The 17,890-nt window shown below is 30.9% G+C and overlaps 1 protein-coding gene across 3 annotated transcripts in view; it reads right to left on the reverse strand.

Moving 5' to 3' along the window:
* The window catches only part of LOC142349578 (uncharacterized), a 145,334-nt gene that overhangs the window by 103,804 nt on the left and 23,640 nt on the right, over window positions 1–17,890 (reverse strand). The gene's annotated exons all lie outside the window — the stretch shown is intronic.

The following is a 17,890-nucleotide window of genomic DNA, read 5'->3' on the forward strand; positions in this document are numbered from 1 at the left end:
GGTCTTTTTCATCGGGACAAGGAGTTGTCCAAATCAAACCAAACTGGGTATGGAGTATACCATGGGTGCCTAGAGTGTAAAACAAAAAGAATTTTTGCTATAGCTTGCCTAGGAAAAAAGTTAGCTTTTCATACGTTAATTTGCGATTTATTCGAATGATTAATTTTAAATAATATTTAAAAATAGGTCTTTTTCGTATCGTCAAAAATTTCTTGAAACTGAACCAAACTCGGTATGCAGTATCCCATGTGTAGCTAGAATCTAAAACAGAAAGAATTTTTGGTATAGCTTGCCTAGGAAAAAAAAAGTAAGTTTTTCATACGGAAATTTGCGATTATTTACAATATTTAATTTTCAAATATAGAGTTTTTTATCGGGTCAAGGAGTTGTTCAAATCGAACCAAACTTGGAATGGAGTATCCCCTGTGTAGCTAGAGTCTAAAACAGAAAGAATTTTTGGAATAGCTTGCCAAGGAAAAAAAGTTAAATTTTTTCATACGGAAATTTGCTATTATTTCAAATAAATAATTTTAGTCTTTTTCGTCGGGTCAAGGAGTTGTCCAAAGTCAACCAAACTGGGTATGGAGTATACCATGCGTGCCTAGAGTGTAAAGCAAAAAGACTTTTTGCTGTAGCTTGCCTAGGAAAAAAGTTAGTTTTTCATGCGTTAATTTGCCAATAATTCGAGTAATTAATTTTAAATAATTTTTAAAAATAGGTCTTTTTCGTATCGTCAAGAACTTCTTGAAACTGAACCAAACTCGCTATGGAGTATCCCATGTGTAGCCAGAGTCTAAAACAAAAAGAATTTTTGCTATAGCTTGCGTAGGAATAAAGTTAGTTTTTCGTACGGAAATTTGCGAATTTCGCGAATAACGAATTTTAATAATAGGTCGTTTTCGTATGGTCAAAAACTTCGTGAAATTGAACCAAACTCGGCATAGAGTATCCCATGTGTATCTAGAGTATAAAACAAAAAGAATTTTTGCTATAGCCTGCCTAGGAAAAGAGTTAGCTTTTCATACGGAAATTGGCTATTATTTCAAATAAATAATTTTCAGAAGAGGTCTTTTTCATCGGGTCAAGGAGTTGTCCAAATCAAAACGAACCGGGTATGGAGTATACGATGGGTGCCTAGAGTGTAAAACAAAAAATATTTTTGCTATAGCTTGCATAGGAAAAAAGTTATTTTTTCTTACATTAGTTTCCGATTAATTCGAATAATTTATTTTAAATAATTTTTAAAAATAGGTCATTTTCGTATGGTCAAAAACTTCTTGAAATTGAACCAAACTTGTTACAAAGTATCCCATCAGTATCTAGTGTGTAAAACAAAAAGAATTTTTGCTATAGCTTGCGTAGGAAGAAAGTTAGCTTTTCATACGGAAATTCCTTTGCTGTTATTTCAAATAAATAATTTTAAAAAAGGTCTCTTTCGTCGGGTCAAGGAGTTGTCCAAACTCAACCAAACTCGGTATGGAGTATACCTCGGGTGCCTAGAGTGTAAAACGAAAAGAATTTTTGCTATAGCTTGCCTTGGAAAAAGTTAGTTTTTCGTACGTTTATTTGCGATCAATTCGAATAATTAATTTTAAATAATTTTTTAAAATAGGTCTTTTTCGTATGCTCAAGAACTTCTTGAAATTGAACAAAACTCGCAACAGAGTATCCCATGTGTATCTAGAGTGTAAAACAAAAAGAATTTTTGCTATAGATTGCGTAGGGAGAAAGATAGCTCTTCATATGGAAATTTGCTATTATTTCAAACAAATAATTTTAAAAATAGGTCTTTTTCGTCGGGTCAAGGAGTTGTCCAAAGTGAACCAAACTGGATATGGAGTATACCTTGGGTGCCTAGAGGGTAAAACAAAAAGAGTTTTTGCTATAGCTTGCCTAGGAAAGAAGTTAGTTTTTCGTATGTTAGTTTCCGATTAATTCGAATAAATTATTTTAAATAATTTTTAAAAATAGGTCATTTTCGTATGGTCAAAAACTTCTTGAAAATGAACCAAACTCGGCATGGAGTATCCCATGTGTAGCCAGAGTCTAAAACAAAAGGAACTTTTCGCTATAGCTTGCGTAGGAAGAAAGTTAGCTTTTCAAACGGAAATTTGCTATTATTTCAAATAAATAACTTTAAAAGAGGTCTTTTTCATCGGGTCAAGGACTATCCAAATCAAACCAAACTGGGTATGGAGTATACCGTGGGTGCCTAGAGTGTAAAACAAAAAGAATTTTCGCTATAGCTTGCCTAGGAAAAAAGTTAGTTTTTCGTACGTTACTTTCCGATTAATTCGAAAAATTAAATTTAAATAATTTTTAAAAAAAGGTCTTTTTCGTATGGTCAAAAGCTTCATGAAATTGAACCAAACTCGGCATAGAGTATCCCATGTGTATCTAGAGTGTAAAACGAAAAGAATTTTTGCTATAGCTTGCCTAGGAAAAAGTTAGCTTTTCATACGGAAATTTGCTATTATTTCAAATAAATAATTTTAAAAAGAGGTCTTTTTCATCGAGTTAAGGAGTTGTCCAAATCGAACCAAACTTGTTATGGAGTATACCATGGGTGCCTAGAGTGTAAAAGAAAAGAATTTTTGCTATAGCTTGCCTAGGAAAAAAGTTAGTTTTTCGTAGGTTAATTTCCGATTAATTCGAATAATTAATTTTAAATAATTTTTAAAAATAGGTCTTTTTCGTATGGCCAAAATCTTCTTGAAATTGAACCAAACTCGGTGCAGAGTATCCCATGTGTATCTAGAGTGTAAAACAAAAAGAATTTTTGCTATAGCTTGCGTAGGAAGAAAGTTAGCTTTTCATACGGAAATTTGCTTGCTATTATTTCAAACAAATAATTTTAAAAATAGGTCTTTTTCGTCCGTTCAAGGAGTTGTCCAAAGTGGATCAAACTGGGTATGGAGCATACCGTGGGGGCCTGGAAAGTAAAACAAAAAGAATTTTTGCTATAGCATGCTTGGAAAAAAGTTAGTTTTTCGTACGTTAGTTTCCGATTAATTCGAATATATTATTTTAAATAATTTTTAAAAATAGGTCATTTTCGTATGGTCAAAAACTTCTTGAAATTGAACCAAACTCGTTACAGAGTATCCCATATGTATCTAGAGTGTTAAACAAAAAGAATTTTTGCCATTGCTTGCGTAGGAAAAAAGTTAGCTTTTCATACGGAAATTTGCTATTATTTTAAATAAATAATTTTAAAAAGAGGTCTTTTTCATCGGGACAAGGAGTTGTCCTAATCAAACCAAACTGGTTATGGAGTATACCATGGGTGCCTAGAATGTAAAACAAAAAGAATTTTTGCTATAGCTTGCCTAGGAAAAAAATTAGTTTTTCGTACGTTAATTTCCGATTAATTCGAATAATTAATTTTAAATATTTTTTAAAAACAGGTCTTTTTCGTATGGTCAAAAACTTCTTGAAATTGAACCAAACTCGGTGCAGAGTATCCCATGTGTATCTAAAGCGTAAAACAAAAAGAATTTTCGCTATAGCTTGCGTAGGAAGAAAGTTAGCTTTTCATACGGAAATTTGCTTGCTATTATTTCAAATAAATAATTTTAAAAAAGGTCTTTTTCGTCGGGTCAAGGAGTTGTCCAAACTCAACCAAACTGGGTATGGAGTATGCCTTGGGTGCCTAGAGTGTAAAACAAAAAGAATTTTTGCTATAGCTTCCCTAGGAAAAAAGCTAGTTTTTCGTACGTTAATTTCCGATTAATTCGAATAATTAATTTTAAATAATTTTTAAAAACAGGTCTTTTTCGTATGGTCAGAAACTTCTTGAAATTGAATCAAACTCGGTGCAGAGTATGCCATGTGTATCTGGAGTGTAAAACAAAAAGAAGTTTTGCTATAGCTTGCGTAGGAAGAAAGTTAGCTTTTCATACGGAAATTTGCTTGCTATTATTTCAAATAAATAATTTTAAGAAAAGGTCTTTTTCGTCGGGTCAAGGAGTTGTCCAAACTCAACCAAACTCGGTATGGAGTATACCTTGGGTGCCTAGAGTGTAAAACGAAAATAATTTTCGCTATAGCTTTCCTAGGAACAAAGTTAGTTTTCCGTACGTTAATTTCCGATTAATGCCAATAATTAAGTTTAAATAATTTTTAAAAATAGGTCTTTTTCGTATGGTCAAAAACTTCATGAAATTGAACCAAACTCGGCATACAGTATCCCATGTGTATCTAGAGTGTAAAACAAAAAGAATTTTGGCTATAGCTTCCCTAGGAAAAAAGTTAGTTTTTCGTACGTTAATTTCCGATTAATTCGAATAATTAATTTTAAATAATTTTTAAAAATAGGTCTTTTTCGTATGGTCAAAAAATTCTTGAAATTGAACCAAACTCGGTGCAGAGTATCCCTTGTGTATCTAGAGTGTAAAACGAAAAGAAGTTTTGCTATAGCTTGCGTAGGAAGAAAGTTAGCTTTTCATACGGAAATTTGCTTGCTATTATTTCAAATAAATAATTTTAAGAAAAGGTCTTTTTCGTCGGGTCAAGGAGTTTTCCAAACTCAACCAAACTCGGTATGGAGTATACCTCGGGTGCCTAGAATGTAAAACGAAAAAAAATTTTGCTATAGCAGGCCTAGGAAAAAAGTTAGTTTTTCGTACGTTAATTTCCGATTAATGCCAATAATTAAGTTTAAATAATTTTTAAAAATAGGTCTTTTTCGTATGGTCAAAAACTTCATGAAATTGAACCAAACTCGGCATAGACTATCCCATATGTATCTAGAGTGTAAAACAAAACGAATTTTTGCTATAGCTTGCCTAGGAAAAAAGTTAGTTTTTCGTACGTTAATTTGCGATTAATTCGAATAATTAATTTTAAATAATTTTTAAAAATAGGTCTTTTTCGCATCGTCAAAAATTTCTGGAAACTGAACCAAACTCGGCATGGAGTATCCCATGTGTAGCCAGAGTCTAAAACGAAAAGAATTTTTGCTATAGCTTGCGTAAGAAGAAAGTTAGCTTTTCATACAGAAATTTGCTATTATTTCAAATAAATAATTTTAAAAAGAGGTCTTTTTCATCGCGTCAAGGAGTTGTCCAAGTCAAACCAAACCTGTTATGGAGTATACCATGGGTGCCTAGAAGGTAAAAGAAAAAGAATTTTTTCTATAGCTTGCCTAGGAAAAAAATTAGTTTTTCGTAAGTTAATTTCCGATTAATTCGAATAATTAATTTTAAATAATTTTTAAAAACAGGTCTTTTTCGTATGGTCAAAAACTTCTTGAAATTGAACCAAAATCGGTGCAGAGTATCCCATGTGTATCTAGAATGTAAAACAAAAAGAATTTTTGCTATAGCTTTCGTAGGAAGAAAATTAGCTTTTCATACGGAACTTTGCTGTTATTTCAAATAAATAATTTTAAAAAGAGGTATTTTTAATCGGGACAAGGAGTTGTCCAAATCAAACCAAACTGGGTATGGAGTATACCATGGGTGCCTAGAGGGTTAAACAAAAAGAATTTTTGCTATAGCTTTCGTAGGAAGAAAATTAGCTTTTCATACGGAAATTTGCTGTTATTTCAAACAAATAATTTTAAAAATAGGTCTTTTTCGTCCGCTCAAGGAGTTGTCCAAATCAAACCAAACTTGTTATGGAGTATACCATGGGTGCCTAGAAGGTAAAAGAAAAAGAATTTTTGCTATAGATTGCCTAGGAAAAAAGTTAGTCTTTCGTATGTTAATTTCCGAGTAATTCCAATAATTATTTTTAAATAATTTTTAAAAATAGGTCATTTTCGTATGGACAAAAAATTCTTGAAATTGAACCAAACTCGGTACAGAGTATCCCATGTGTATCTAGAGTGTTAAACAAAAACGAATTTTTGCTATAGCTTGCGTAGGAAAAAAGTTAGCTTTTCATACGGAAACTTGCAATTATTTTAAATAAATAATTTTAAAAAGAGGTCTTTTTCGTCCGGTCAAGGAGTTGTCCAAATCAAACCAAACTTGTTATGGAGTATACCATGGGTGCCTAGAGTGTAAAACAAAAAGAATTTTTTCTACAGCTTGCCTAGGAAAAAAGTTAGTTTTTCGTAAGTTAATTTCCGATTAATTCGAATAATTAATTTTAAATAATTTTTAAAAATTGGTCATTTTCGTATGGTCAAAAACTTCTTGAAATTGAACCAAACTCGGTACAGAGTATCCCATGTGTATCTAAAGCGTAAAACAAAAAGAAATTTCGCTATAGCTTGCGTAGGAAGAAAGTTAGCTTTTCATACGGAAATTTGCTTGCTATTATTTCAAATAAATAATTTTAAAAAAAGGTCTTTTTCGTCGGGTCAAGGAGTTGTCCAAACTCAACCAAACTGGGTATGAAGTACACCTTGGGTGCCTAGAGTGTAAAACAAAAAGAATATTTGCTATAGCTTCTTAGGAAAAAAATTAGTTTTTCGTACGTTAATTTCCGATTAATTCGAATAATTAATTTTAAATAATTTTTAAATTTAGGTCTTCTTCGTATGGTCAAAAACTTCTTGAAATTGAACGAAACTCGGTGCAGAGTATCCCATGTGTATCCAAAGCGTAAAACAAAAAGAATTTTTGCTATAGCTTGCGTAGGAAGAAAGTTAGCTTTTCATTCGGAAATTTGCTTGCTATTATTTCAAATAAATAATTTAAAAAAAAGGTCTTTTTGGTCGGGTCAAGGAGTTGTCCAAACTCAACCAAACTGGGTATGAAGTACACCTTGGGTGCCTAGAGTGTAAAACAAAAAGAACATTTGCTATAGCTTCTTAGGAAAAAAATTAGTTTTTCGTACGTTAATTTCCGATTAATTCGAATAATTAATTTTAAATAATTTTTAAATTTAGGTCTTTTTCGTATGGTCAAAAACTTCTTGAAATTTAACCAAACTCGGTGCAGATTATCCCATGTGTAGCTAGAGTGTAAAACAAAAAGAATATTTGCTATAGCTTCTTAGGAAAAAAATTAGTTTTTCGTACGTTAATTTCCGATTAATTCGAATAATTAATTTTAAATAATTTTTAAATTTAGGTCTTCTTCGTATGGTCAAAAACTTCTTGAAATTGAACGAAACTCGGTGCAGAGTATCCCATGTGTATCCAAAGCGTAAAACAAAAAGAATTTTTGCTATAGCTTGCGTAGGAAGAAAGTTAGCTTTTCATTCGGAAATTTGCTTGCTATTATTTCAAATAAATAATTTAAAAAAAAGGTCTTTTTGGTCGGGTCAAGGAGTTGTCCAAACTCAACCAAACTGGGTATGAAGTACACCTTGGGTGCCTAGAGTGTAAAACAAAAAGAACATTTGCTATAGCTTCTTAGGAAAAAAATTAGTTTTTCGTACGTTAATTTCCGATTAATTCGAATAATTAATTTTAAATAATTTTTAAATTTAGGTCTTTTTCGTATGGTCAAAAACTTCTTGAAATTTAACCAAACTCGGTGCAGATTATCCCATGTGTAGCTAGAGTGTAAAACAAAAAGAAGTTTTGCTATAGCTTGCGTAGGAAGAAAGTTAGCTTTTCATACGGAAATTTGCTTGCTATTTTTTCAAATAAATAATTTTAAGAAAAGGTCTTTTTCGTCGGGTCAAGGAGTTGTCCAAACTCAACCAAACTCGGTATGGAGTATACCTCGGTTGCCTAAAGTGTAAAACGAAAAGAATTTTTGCTATAGCTTGCCTAGGAAAAAAGTTAGTTTTTCGTACGTTAATTTGCGATTAATTCGAATAATTAATTTTAAATAATTTTTAAAAATAGGTCTTTTTCGTATCGTCAAAAATTTCTTGAAACTGAACCAAACTCGGCGTGGAGTATCCCATGTGTAGCCAGAGTCTAAAACAAAAAGAATTTTTGCCATAGCTTTCGTAGGAAGAAAATTAGCTTTTCATACGGAAATTTGCTGTTATTTCAAACAAACAATTTTAAAAATAGGTCTTTTTCGTCCGGTCAAGGAGTTGTCCAAATCAAACCAAACTTGTTATGGAGTATACCATGGGTGCTTAGAAGGTAAAAGAAAAAGAATTTTTGCTATAGCTTGCCTAGGAAAAAAGTTAGTTTTTCGTATGTTAATTTCCGATTAATTAGAAAAATTAATTTTAAAAAATTTTTAAAATTAGGTCTTTTTCGTATGGTCAAAAACTTCTTGAAATTGAACCAAACTCGGTGCAGAGTATCCCATGTGTATCTAGAGTGTTAAACAAAAACGAATTTTTGCTATAGCTTGCGTAGGAAAAAAGTTAGCTTTTCATACGGAAATTTGCAATTATTTTAAATAAATAATTTTAAAAAGAGGTCTTTTTCATCGGGACAAGGAGTTGTCCAAATCAAACCAAACTGGGTATGGAGTATACCATGGGTGCCTAGAGTGTAAAACAAAAATGAATTTTTGCTATAGCTTGCCTAGGAAAAAAGTTAGTTTTTCGTACGTTAATTTCCGTTAAAATTAATTTTAAATATTTTTTTTAAAAAAGGTCTTTTTCGTATGGACAAAAACTTCTTGAAATTGAACCAATCTCGGTGCAGAGTATCCCATGTGTATCTAGAGTGTGAAACAAAAAGAATTTTTGCTATAGCTTGCGTAGGACGAAAGTTAGCTTTTCATACGGAAATTTGATTGCTATTATTTCAAATATATAATTTTAAAAAAAGGTCTTTTTCGTCGGGTCAAGGAGTTGTCCAGTTTCAACCAAACTGGGTATGGAGTATACCTTGCGTGCCTAGAGTGTAAAACAGAAAGAATTTTTGCTATAGCTTGCCTAGGAAAAAAGTTAGTTTTTCGTACGTTAATTTTCGATTAATTCGAATAATTAATTTTAAATAATTTTTAAAATTAGGTCTTTTTCGTATGGTCAAAAACTGCTTGAAATTGAACCAAACTCGGTGCAGAGTATCCCATTTGTATCTAGAGTGTAAAACAAAAAGAATTTTTGCTATCGCTTGCGTAGGAAGAAAGTTAGCTTTTCATACGGAAATTTGCTGGCTATTATTTCAAATAAACAATTTTAAAAAAAGGTCTTTTTCGTCGGGTCAAGGAGTTGTCCAAACTCAACCAAACTGAGTATGGAGTATACCCTGGGTGCCTAGAGTGTAAAACAAAAAGGATTTTTGCTATAGCTTGCATGGGAAAAAAGTTAGTTTTTCGTACGTTAATTTCCGATTAATTCGAATAATTAATTTTAAACAATTTTTAAAAATAGGTCTTTTTCGTATGGTCAAAAACTTCTTGAAATTGAACCAATCTCGGTGCAGAGTATCCCATGTGTATCTAGAGCGTAAAACAAAAAGAATTTTTGCTATAGCTTGCGTAGGAAGAAAGTTAGCTTTTCATACGGAAATTTGCTTGCTATTATTTCAAATAAATAATTTTAAAAAAAGGTCTTTTTCGTCGGGTCAAGGAGATGTCCAAACTCAACCAAACTGGGTATGGAGTATACCTTGGGTGCCTAGAGTGTAAAACAAAAAGGATTTTTGCTATAGCTTGCCTAAGAAAAATGTTAGTTTTTCGGACGTTAATTTCCGATTAATTCGAATAATTAATTTTAAATAATTTTTAAAAATAGGTCATTTTCGTATGGTCAAAAACTTCTTGAAATTGAACCAAACTCGGTAAAGAGTATCCCATGTGTATCTAGAGTGTTAAACAAAAAGAATTTTTTGCTATAGCTTCCGTAAGAAAAAAGTTAGTTCTTCCTACATTAATTTCCGACTAATTCGAATAATTAATTTTAAATAATTTTTAAAATTAGGTCATTTTCGTATGTTCAAAAACTTCTTGAAATTGAACCAAACTCGGTACAGAGTATCCCATGTGTATCTAGAGTGTAAAACAAAAAGAATTTTTGCTATAGCTTGCCTAGGAAAAAAGTTAGTTTTTCGTACGTTAATTTCCGATTAATTCGAATAATTAATTTTAAAAAATTTTTAAAAATAGGTCATTTTCGTATGTCAGAAACTTCTTGAAATTGAACCAAACTCGGTACAGAGTATCCCATGTGTATCTAGAGTGTAAAACAAAAAGAATTTTTGCTATAGCTTGCCTAGGAAATAAGTTAGTTTTTCGTGCGTTAATTTCCGATTAATTCGAATAAATAATTTTAAATAATTTTTAAAAATAGGTCATTTTCGTATGGTCAGAAACTTCTTGAAATTGAACCAAACTCGGTACAGAGTATCCCATGTGTATCTAGAGCGTAAAACAAAAAGAATTTTTGCTATAGCTTGCGTAGGAAGAAAGTTAGCTTTTCAAACGGAAATTTGCTTGCTATTATTTCAAATAATTAATTTTAAAAAAGGTCTTTTTCGTCGGGTCAAGGAGTTGTCCAAACTCAACCAAACTGGGTATGGAGTATACCTTGGGTGCCTAGAGTGTAAAACAAAAAGGATTTTTGCTATAGCTTGCCTAAGAAAAATGTTAGTTTTTCGGACGTTAGTTTCCGATTAATTCGAATAATTAATTTTAAATAATTTTTAAAAATAGGTCATTTTCGTATGTCAGAAACTTCTTGAAATTGAACCAAACTCGGTAAAGAGTATCCCTTGTGTATCTAGAGTGTTAAACAAAAAGAATTTTTGCTATAGCTTCCGTAAGAAAAAAGTTAGTTTTTCCTACATTAATTTCCGACTAATTCGAATAATTAATTTTAAATAATTTTTAAAATTAGGTCATTTTCGTATGTTCAAAAACTTCTTGAAATTGAACCAAACTCGGTACAGAGTATCCCATGTGTATCTAGAGTGTAAAACAAAAAGAATTTTTGCTATAGCTTGCCTAGGAAAAAAGTTGCGAAATTTGCTAGCTATTATTTCAAATAAATAATTCTAAAAAAAGGTCTTTTTCGTCGGGTCAAGGAGTTATCCAAACTCAACCAAACTGGGTATGGAGTATACCTTGGGTGCCTAGAGTGTAAAACAAAAAGGATTTTTGCTATAGCTTGCCTAAGAAAAATGTTAGTTTTTCGGACGTTAATTTCCGATTAATTCGAATAATTAATTATAAATAATTTTTAAAAATAGGTCATTTTCGTATGGTCAAAAACTTCTTGAAATTGAACCAAACTCGGTAAAGAGTATCCCATGTGTATCTAGAGTGTTAAACAAAAAGAATTTTTGCTATAGCTTCCGTAAGAAAAAAGTTAGTTTTTCCTACATTAATTTCCGATTAATTCGAATAATTAATTTTAAATAATTCTTAAAATTAGGTCATTTTCGTATGTTCAAAAACTTCTTGAAAATGAACCAAACTCGGTACAGAGTATCCCATGTGTATCTAGAGTGTAAAACAAAAAGAATTTTTGCTATAGCTTGCCTAGGAAAAAAGTTAGTTTTTCGTACGTTAATATCCGATTAATTCGAATAATTAATTTTAAATAATTTTTAAAAATAGGTCATTTTCGTATGGTCAGAAACTTCTTGAAATTGAACCAAACTCGGTACAGAGTATCCCATGTGTATCTAGAGTGTAAAACAAAAAGAATTTTTGCTATAGCTTGCATAGGAAAAAAGTTAGTTTTTCGTACGTTAATTTCCGATTAATCCGAATAATTAATTTTAAATAATTTTTAAAAATAGGTCATTTTCGTATGGTCAGAAACTTCTTGAAATTGAACCAAACTCGGTACAGAGTATCCCATGTGTATCTAGAGCGTAAAACAAAAAGAATTTTTGCTATAGCTTGCGTAGGAAGAAAGTTAGCTTTTCGTACGGAAATTTGCTTGCTATTATTTCAAATAAATAATTCTAAAAAAAGGTCTTTTTCGTCGGGTCAAGGAGTTATCCAAACTCAATCAAACTGGTTATGGAGTATACCTTGGGTGCCTAAAGTGTAAAACAAAAAGGATTTTTGCTATAGCTTGCCTAAGAAAAATGTTAGTTTTTCGGACGTTAATTTCCGATTAATTCGAATAATTAATTATAAATAATTTTTAAAAATAGGTCATTTTCGTATGGTCAAAAACTTCTTGAAATTGAACCAAACTCGGTAAAGAGTATCCCATGTGTATCTAGAGTGTTAAACAAAAAGAATTTTTGCTATAGCTTGCGTAGGAAGAAAGTTAGCTTTTCATACGGAAATTTGCTGGCTATTATTTCAAATAAACAATTTTAAAAAAAGGTCTTTTTCGTCGGGTCAAGGAGTTGTACAAACTCAACCAAACTGAGTATGGAGTATACCCTGGGTGCCTAGAGTGTAAAACAAAAAGGAATTTTTGCTATAGCTTGCCTAAGAAAACTGTTAGTTTTTCGGACGTTAATTTCCGATTAATTCGAATAATTAATTTTAAATAATTTTTAAGAATAGGTCATTTTCGTATGGTCAAAAGCTTCTTGAAATTGAACCAAACTCGGTAAAGAGTATCCCATGTGTATCTAGAGTGTTAAACAAAAAGAATTTTTGCTATAGCTTCCGTAAGAAAAAAGTTAGTTCTTCCTACATTAATTTCCGACTAATTCGAATAATTAATTTTAAATAATTTTTAAAATTAGGTCATTTTCGTATGTTCAAAAACTTCTTGAAATTGAACCAAACTCGGTACAGAGTATCCCATGTGTATCTAGAGTGTAAAACAAAAAGAATTTTTGCTATAGCTTGCCTAGGAAAAAAGTTAGTTTTTCGTACGTTAATTTCCGATTAATTCGAATAATTAATTTTAAATAATTTTTAAAAATAGGTCATTTTCGTATGTCAGAAACTTCTTGAAATTGAACCAAACTCGGTACAGAGTATCCCATGTGTATCTAGAGTGTAAAACAAAAAAAATTTTTGCTATAGCTTGCCTAGGAAAAAAGTTAGTTTTTTGTACGTTAATTTCCGATTAATTCGAATAATTAATTTTAAATAATTTTTAAAAATAGGTCATTTTCGTATGTCAGAAACTTCTTGAAATTGAACCAAACTCGGTACAGAGTATCCCATGTGTATCTAGAGTGTAAAACAAAAAAAAATTTTTGCTATAGCTTGCCTAGGAAAAAAGTTAGTTTTTTGTACGTTAATTTCCGATTAATTCGAATAATTAATTTTAAATAATTTTTAAAAATAGGTCATTTTCGTATGGTCAGAAACTTCTTGAAATTGAACCAAACTCGGTACAGAGTATCCCATGTGTATCTAGAGCGTAAAACAAAAAGAATTTTTGCGTTAGCTTGCGTAGGAAGAAAGTTAGCATTTCAAACGGAAATTTGCTTGCTATTATTTCAAATAATTAATTTTAAAAAAGGTCTTTTTCGTCGGGTCAAGGAGTTGTCCAAACTCAACCAAACTGGGTATGGAGTATACCTTGGGTGCCTAGAGTGTAAAACAAAAAGGATTTTTGCTATAGCTTGCCTAAGAAAAATGTTAGTTTTTCGGACGTTAATTTCCGATTAATTCGAATAATTAATTATAAATAATTTTTAAAAATAGGTCATTTTCGTATGGTCAAAAACTTCTTGAAATTGAACCAAACTCGGTAAAGAGTATCCCATGTGTATCTAGAGTGTTAAACAAAAAGAATTTTTGCTATAGCTTGCGTAGGAAGAAAGTTAGCTTTTCATACGGAAATTTGCTGGCTATTATTTCAAATAAACAATTTTAAAAAAAGGTCTTTTTCGTCGGGTCAAGGAGTTGTCCAAACTCAACCAAACTGAGTATGGAGTATTCCCTGGGTGCCTAGAGTGTAAAACAAAAAGGAATTTTTGCTATAGCTTGCCTAAGGAAAATGTTAGTTTTTCGGACGTTAATTTCCGATTAATTCGAATAATTAATTTTAAATAATTTTTAAGAATAGGTCATTTTTGTATGGTCAAAAGCTTCTTGAAATTGAACCAAACTCGGTAAAGAGTATCCCATGTGTATCTAGAGTGTTAAACAAAAAGAATTTTTGCTATAGCTTCCGTAAGAAAAAAGTTAGTTCTTCCTACATTAATTTCCGACTAATTCGAATAATTAATTTTAAATAATTTTTAAAATTAGGTCATTTTCGTATGTTCAAAAACTTCTTGAAATTGAACCAAACTCGGTACAGAGTATCCCATGTGTATCTAGAGTGTAAAACAAAAAGAATTTTTGCGATAGCTTGCGTAGGAAGAAAGTTAGCATTTCAAACGGAAATTTGCTTGCTATTATTTCAAATAATTAATTTTAAAAAAGGTCTTTTTCGTCGGGTCAAGGAGTTGTCCAAACTCAACCAAACTGGGTATGGAGTATACCTTGGGTGCCTAGAGTGTAAAACAAAAAGGATTTTTGCTATAGCTTGCCTAAGAAAAATGTTAGTTTTTCGGACGTTAATTTCCGAATAATTCGAATAATTAATTTTAAATAATTTTTAAAAATAGGTCATTTTCGTATAGTCAAAAACTTCTTGAAATTGAACCAAACTCGGTAAAGAGTATCCCTTGTGTATCTAGAGTGTTAAACAAAAAGAATTTTTGCTATAGCTTCCGTAAGAAAAAAGTTAGTTTTTCCTACATTAATTTCCGACTAATTCGAATAATTAATTTTAAATAATTTTTAAAATTAGGTCATTTTCGTATGTTCAAAAACTTCTTGAAATTGAACCAAACTCGGTACAGAGTATCCCATGTGTATCTAGAGTGTAAAACAAAAAGAATTTTTGCTATAGCTTGCCTAGGAAAAAAGTTAGTTTTTCGTACGTTAATTTCCGATTAATTCGAATAATTAATTTTAAATAATTTTTAAAAATAGGTCATTTTCGTATGGTCAGAAACTTCTTGAAATTGAACCAAACTCGGTACAGAGTATCCCATGTGTATCTAGAGTGTAAAACAAAAAGAATTTTTGCTATAGCTTGCCTAGGAAAAAAGTTAGTTCTTCCTACATTAATTTCCGACTAATTCGAATAATTAATTTTAAATAATTTTTAAAATTAGGTCATTTTCGTATGTTCAAAAACTTCTTGAAATTGAACCAAACTCGGTACAGAGTATCCCATGTGTATCTAGAGTGTAAAACAAAAAGAATTTTTGCGATAGCTTGCGTAGGAAGAAAGTTAGCATTTCAAACGGAAATTTGCTTGCTATTATTTCAAATAATTAATTTTAAAAAAGGTCTTTTTCGTCGGGTCAAGGAGTTGTCCAAACTCAACCAAACTGGGTATGGAGTATACCTTGGGTGCCTAGAGTGTAAAACAAAAAGGATTTTTGCTATAGCTTGCCTAAGAAAAATGTTAGTTTTTCGGACGTTAATTTCCGAATAATTCGAATAATTAATTTTAAATAATTTTTAAAAATAGGTCATTTTCGTATAGTCAAAAACTTCTTGAAATTGAACCAAACTCGGTAAAGAGTATCCCTTGTGTATCTAGAGTGTTAAACAAAAAGAATTTTTGCTATAGCTTCCGTAAGAAAAAAGTTAGTTTTTCCTACATTAATTTCCGACTAATTCGAATAATTAATTTTAAATAATTTTTAAAATTAGGTCATTTTCGTATGTTCAAAAACTTCTTGAAATTGAACCAAACTCGGTACAGAGTATCCCATGTGTATCTAGAGTGTAAAACAAAAAGAATTTTTGCTATAGCTTGCCTAGGAAAAAAGTTAGTTTTTCGTACGTTAATTTCCGATTAATTCGAATAATTAATTTTAAATAATTTTTAAAAATAGGTCATTTTCGTATGGTCAGAAACTTCTTGAAATTGAACCAAACTCGGTACAGAGTATCCCATGTGTATCTAGAGTGTAAAACAAAAAGAATTTTTGCTATAGCTTGCCTAGGAAAAAAGTTAGTTTTTCGTACGTTAATTTCCGATTAATTCGAATAATTAATTTTAAATAATTTTTAAAAATAGGTCATTTTCGTATGGTCAGAAACTTCTTGAAATTGAACCAAATTCGGTACAGAGTATCCCATGTGTATCTAGAGTGTAAAACAAAAAGAATTTTTGCTATAGCTTGCATAGGAAAAAAGTTAGTTTTTCGTACGTTAATTTCCGATTAATCCGAATAATTAATTTTAAATAATTTTTAAAAATAGGTCATTTTCGTATGGTCAGAAACTTCTTGAAATTGAACCAAACTCGGTACAGAGTATCCCATGTGTATCTAGAGCGTAAAACAAAAAGAATTTTTGCTATAGCTTGCGTAGGAAGAAAGTTAGCTTTTCGTACGGAAATTTGCTTGCTATTATTTCAAATAAATAATTCTAAAAAAAGGTCTTTTTCGTCGGGTCAAGGAGTTATCCAAACTCAACCAAACTGGGTATGGAGTATACCTTGGGTGCCTAGAGTGTAAAACAAAAAGGATTTTTGCTATAGCTTGCCTAAGAAAAATGTTAGTTTTTCGGACGTTAATTTCCGATTAATTCGAATAATTAATTATAAATAATTTTTAAAAATAGGTCATTTTCGTATGGTCAAAAACTTCTTGAAATTGAACCAAACTCGGTAAAGAGTATCCCATGTGTATCTAGAGTGTTAAACAAAAAGAATTTTTGCTATAGCTTCCGTAAGAAAAAAGTTAGTTTTTCCTACATTAATTTCCGATTAATTCGAATAATTAATTTTAAATAATTCTTAAAATTAGGTCATTTTCGTATGTTCAAAAACTTCTTGAAAATGAACCAAACTCGGTACAGAGTATCCCATGTGTATCTAGAGTGTAAAACAAAAAGAATTGTTGCTATAGCTTGCCTAGGAAAAAAGTTAGTTTTTCGTACGTTAATTTCCGATTAATTCGAATAATTAATTTTAAATAATTTTTAAAAATAGGTCATTTTCGTATGGTCAGAAACTTCTTGAAATTGAACCAAACTCGGTACAGAGTATCCCATGTGTATCTGGAGTGTAAAACAAAAAGAATTTTTGCTATAGCTTGCGTAGGAAAAAAGTTAGCTTTTCATACGGAAATTTGCTTGCTATTATTTCAAATAAATCATTTTAAAAAAAGGTGTTTTTCGTCGGGTCAAGGAGTTGTCCAAGCTCAACCAAACTGGGTATGGAGTATACCTTGGGTGCCTAGAGTGTAAAACAAAAAGGATTTTTGCTATAGCTTGCCTAGGAAAAAAGTTAGTTTTTCAAACGTTAGTTTCCGGTTAATTCGAATAATTTTTTTTAAATATTTTTTAAAAATAGGTCATTTTCGTATGGTCAAAAACTTCTTGAAATTGAAGCAAACTCGGTTCAGAGTTTCCCATGTGTATCTAGAGTGTTAAACAAAAAGAATTTTTGCTATAGCTTGCGTAAGAAAAAAGTTAGCTTTTCATACGGAAATTTGCTATTATTTTAAATAAATAATTTTAAAGAGAGGTCTTTTTCATCGGGACAAGGAGTTGTCCAAATCAAACCAAACTGGGTATGGAGTATACCATGGATGCCTAGAGTGTAAAACAAAAAGAGTTTTTGCTATAGCTTGCCTAGGAAAAAAGTTAGTTTTTCGTACGGTAATTTCCGATTAATTCGAATAATTAATTTTATATAACTTTTACAAATAGGTCTTTTTTCTATGGTCAAAAACTTCTTGAAATTGAGCCAAACTTGGTGCAGAGTAAAAGAAAAAGAATTTTTGCTATAGCTTGCGTAGGAATAAAGTTAGCTTTTCATACGGAAATTTGCTTGCTATTATTTCAAATAAATCATTTTAAAAAGGTGTTTTTCGTCGGGTCAAGGAGTTGTCCAAACTCAACCAAACTGGGTATGGAGTATACCTTGGGTGCCTAGAGTGTAAAACAAAAAAGATTTTTGCTATAGCTTGCCTAGGAAAAAAGTTAGTTTTTCAAACGTTAGTTTCCGATTAATTCGAATAATTTATTTTAAAAATTTTTTAAAAATAGGTCATTTTCGTATGATCAAAAACTTCTTGAAATTGAACCAAACTCGGTTCAGAGTATCCCATGTGTATCTAGAGTGTTAAACAAAAAGAATTTTTGCTATAGCTTGCGTAAGAAAAAAGTTAGCTTTTCATACGGAAATT

Source organism: Convolutriloba macropyga, chromosome 11 (assembly GCF_964194025.1).
Source record: "Convolutriloba macropyga chromosome 11, txConMacr16.3, whole genome shotgun sequence".
NCBI classification, from domain to species: Eukaryota; Metazoa; Xenacoelomorpha; order Acoela; family Convolutidae; genus Convolutriloba; species Convolutriloba macropyga.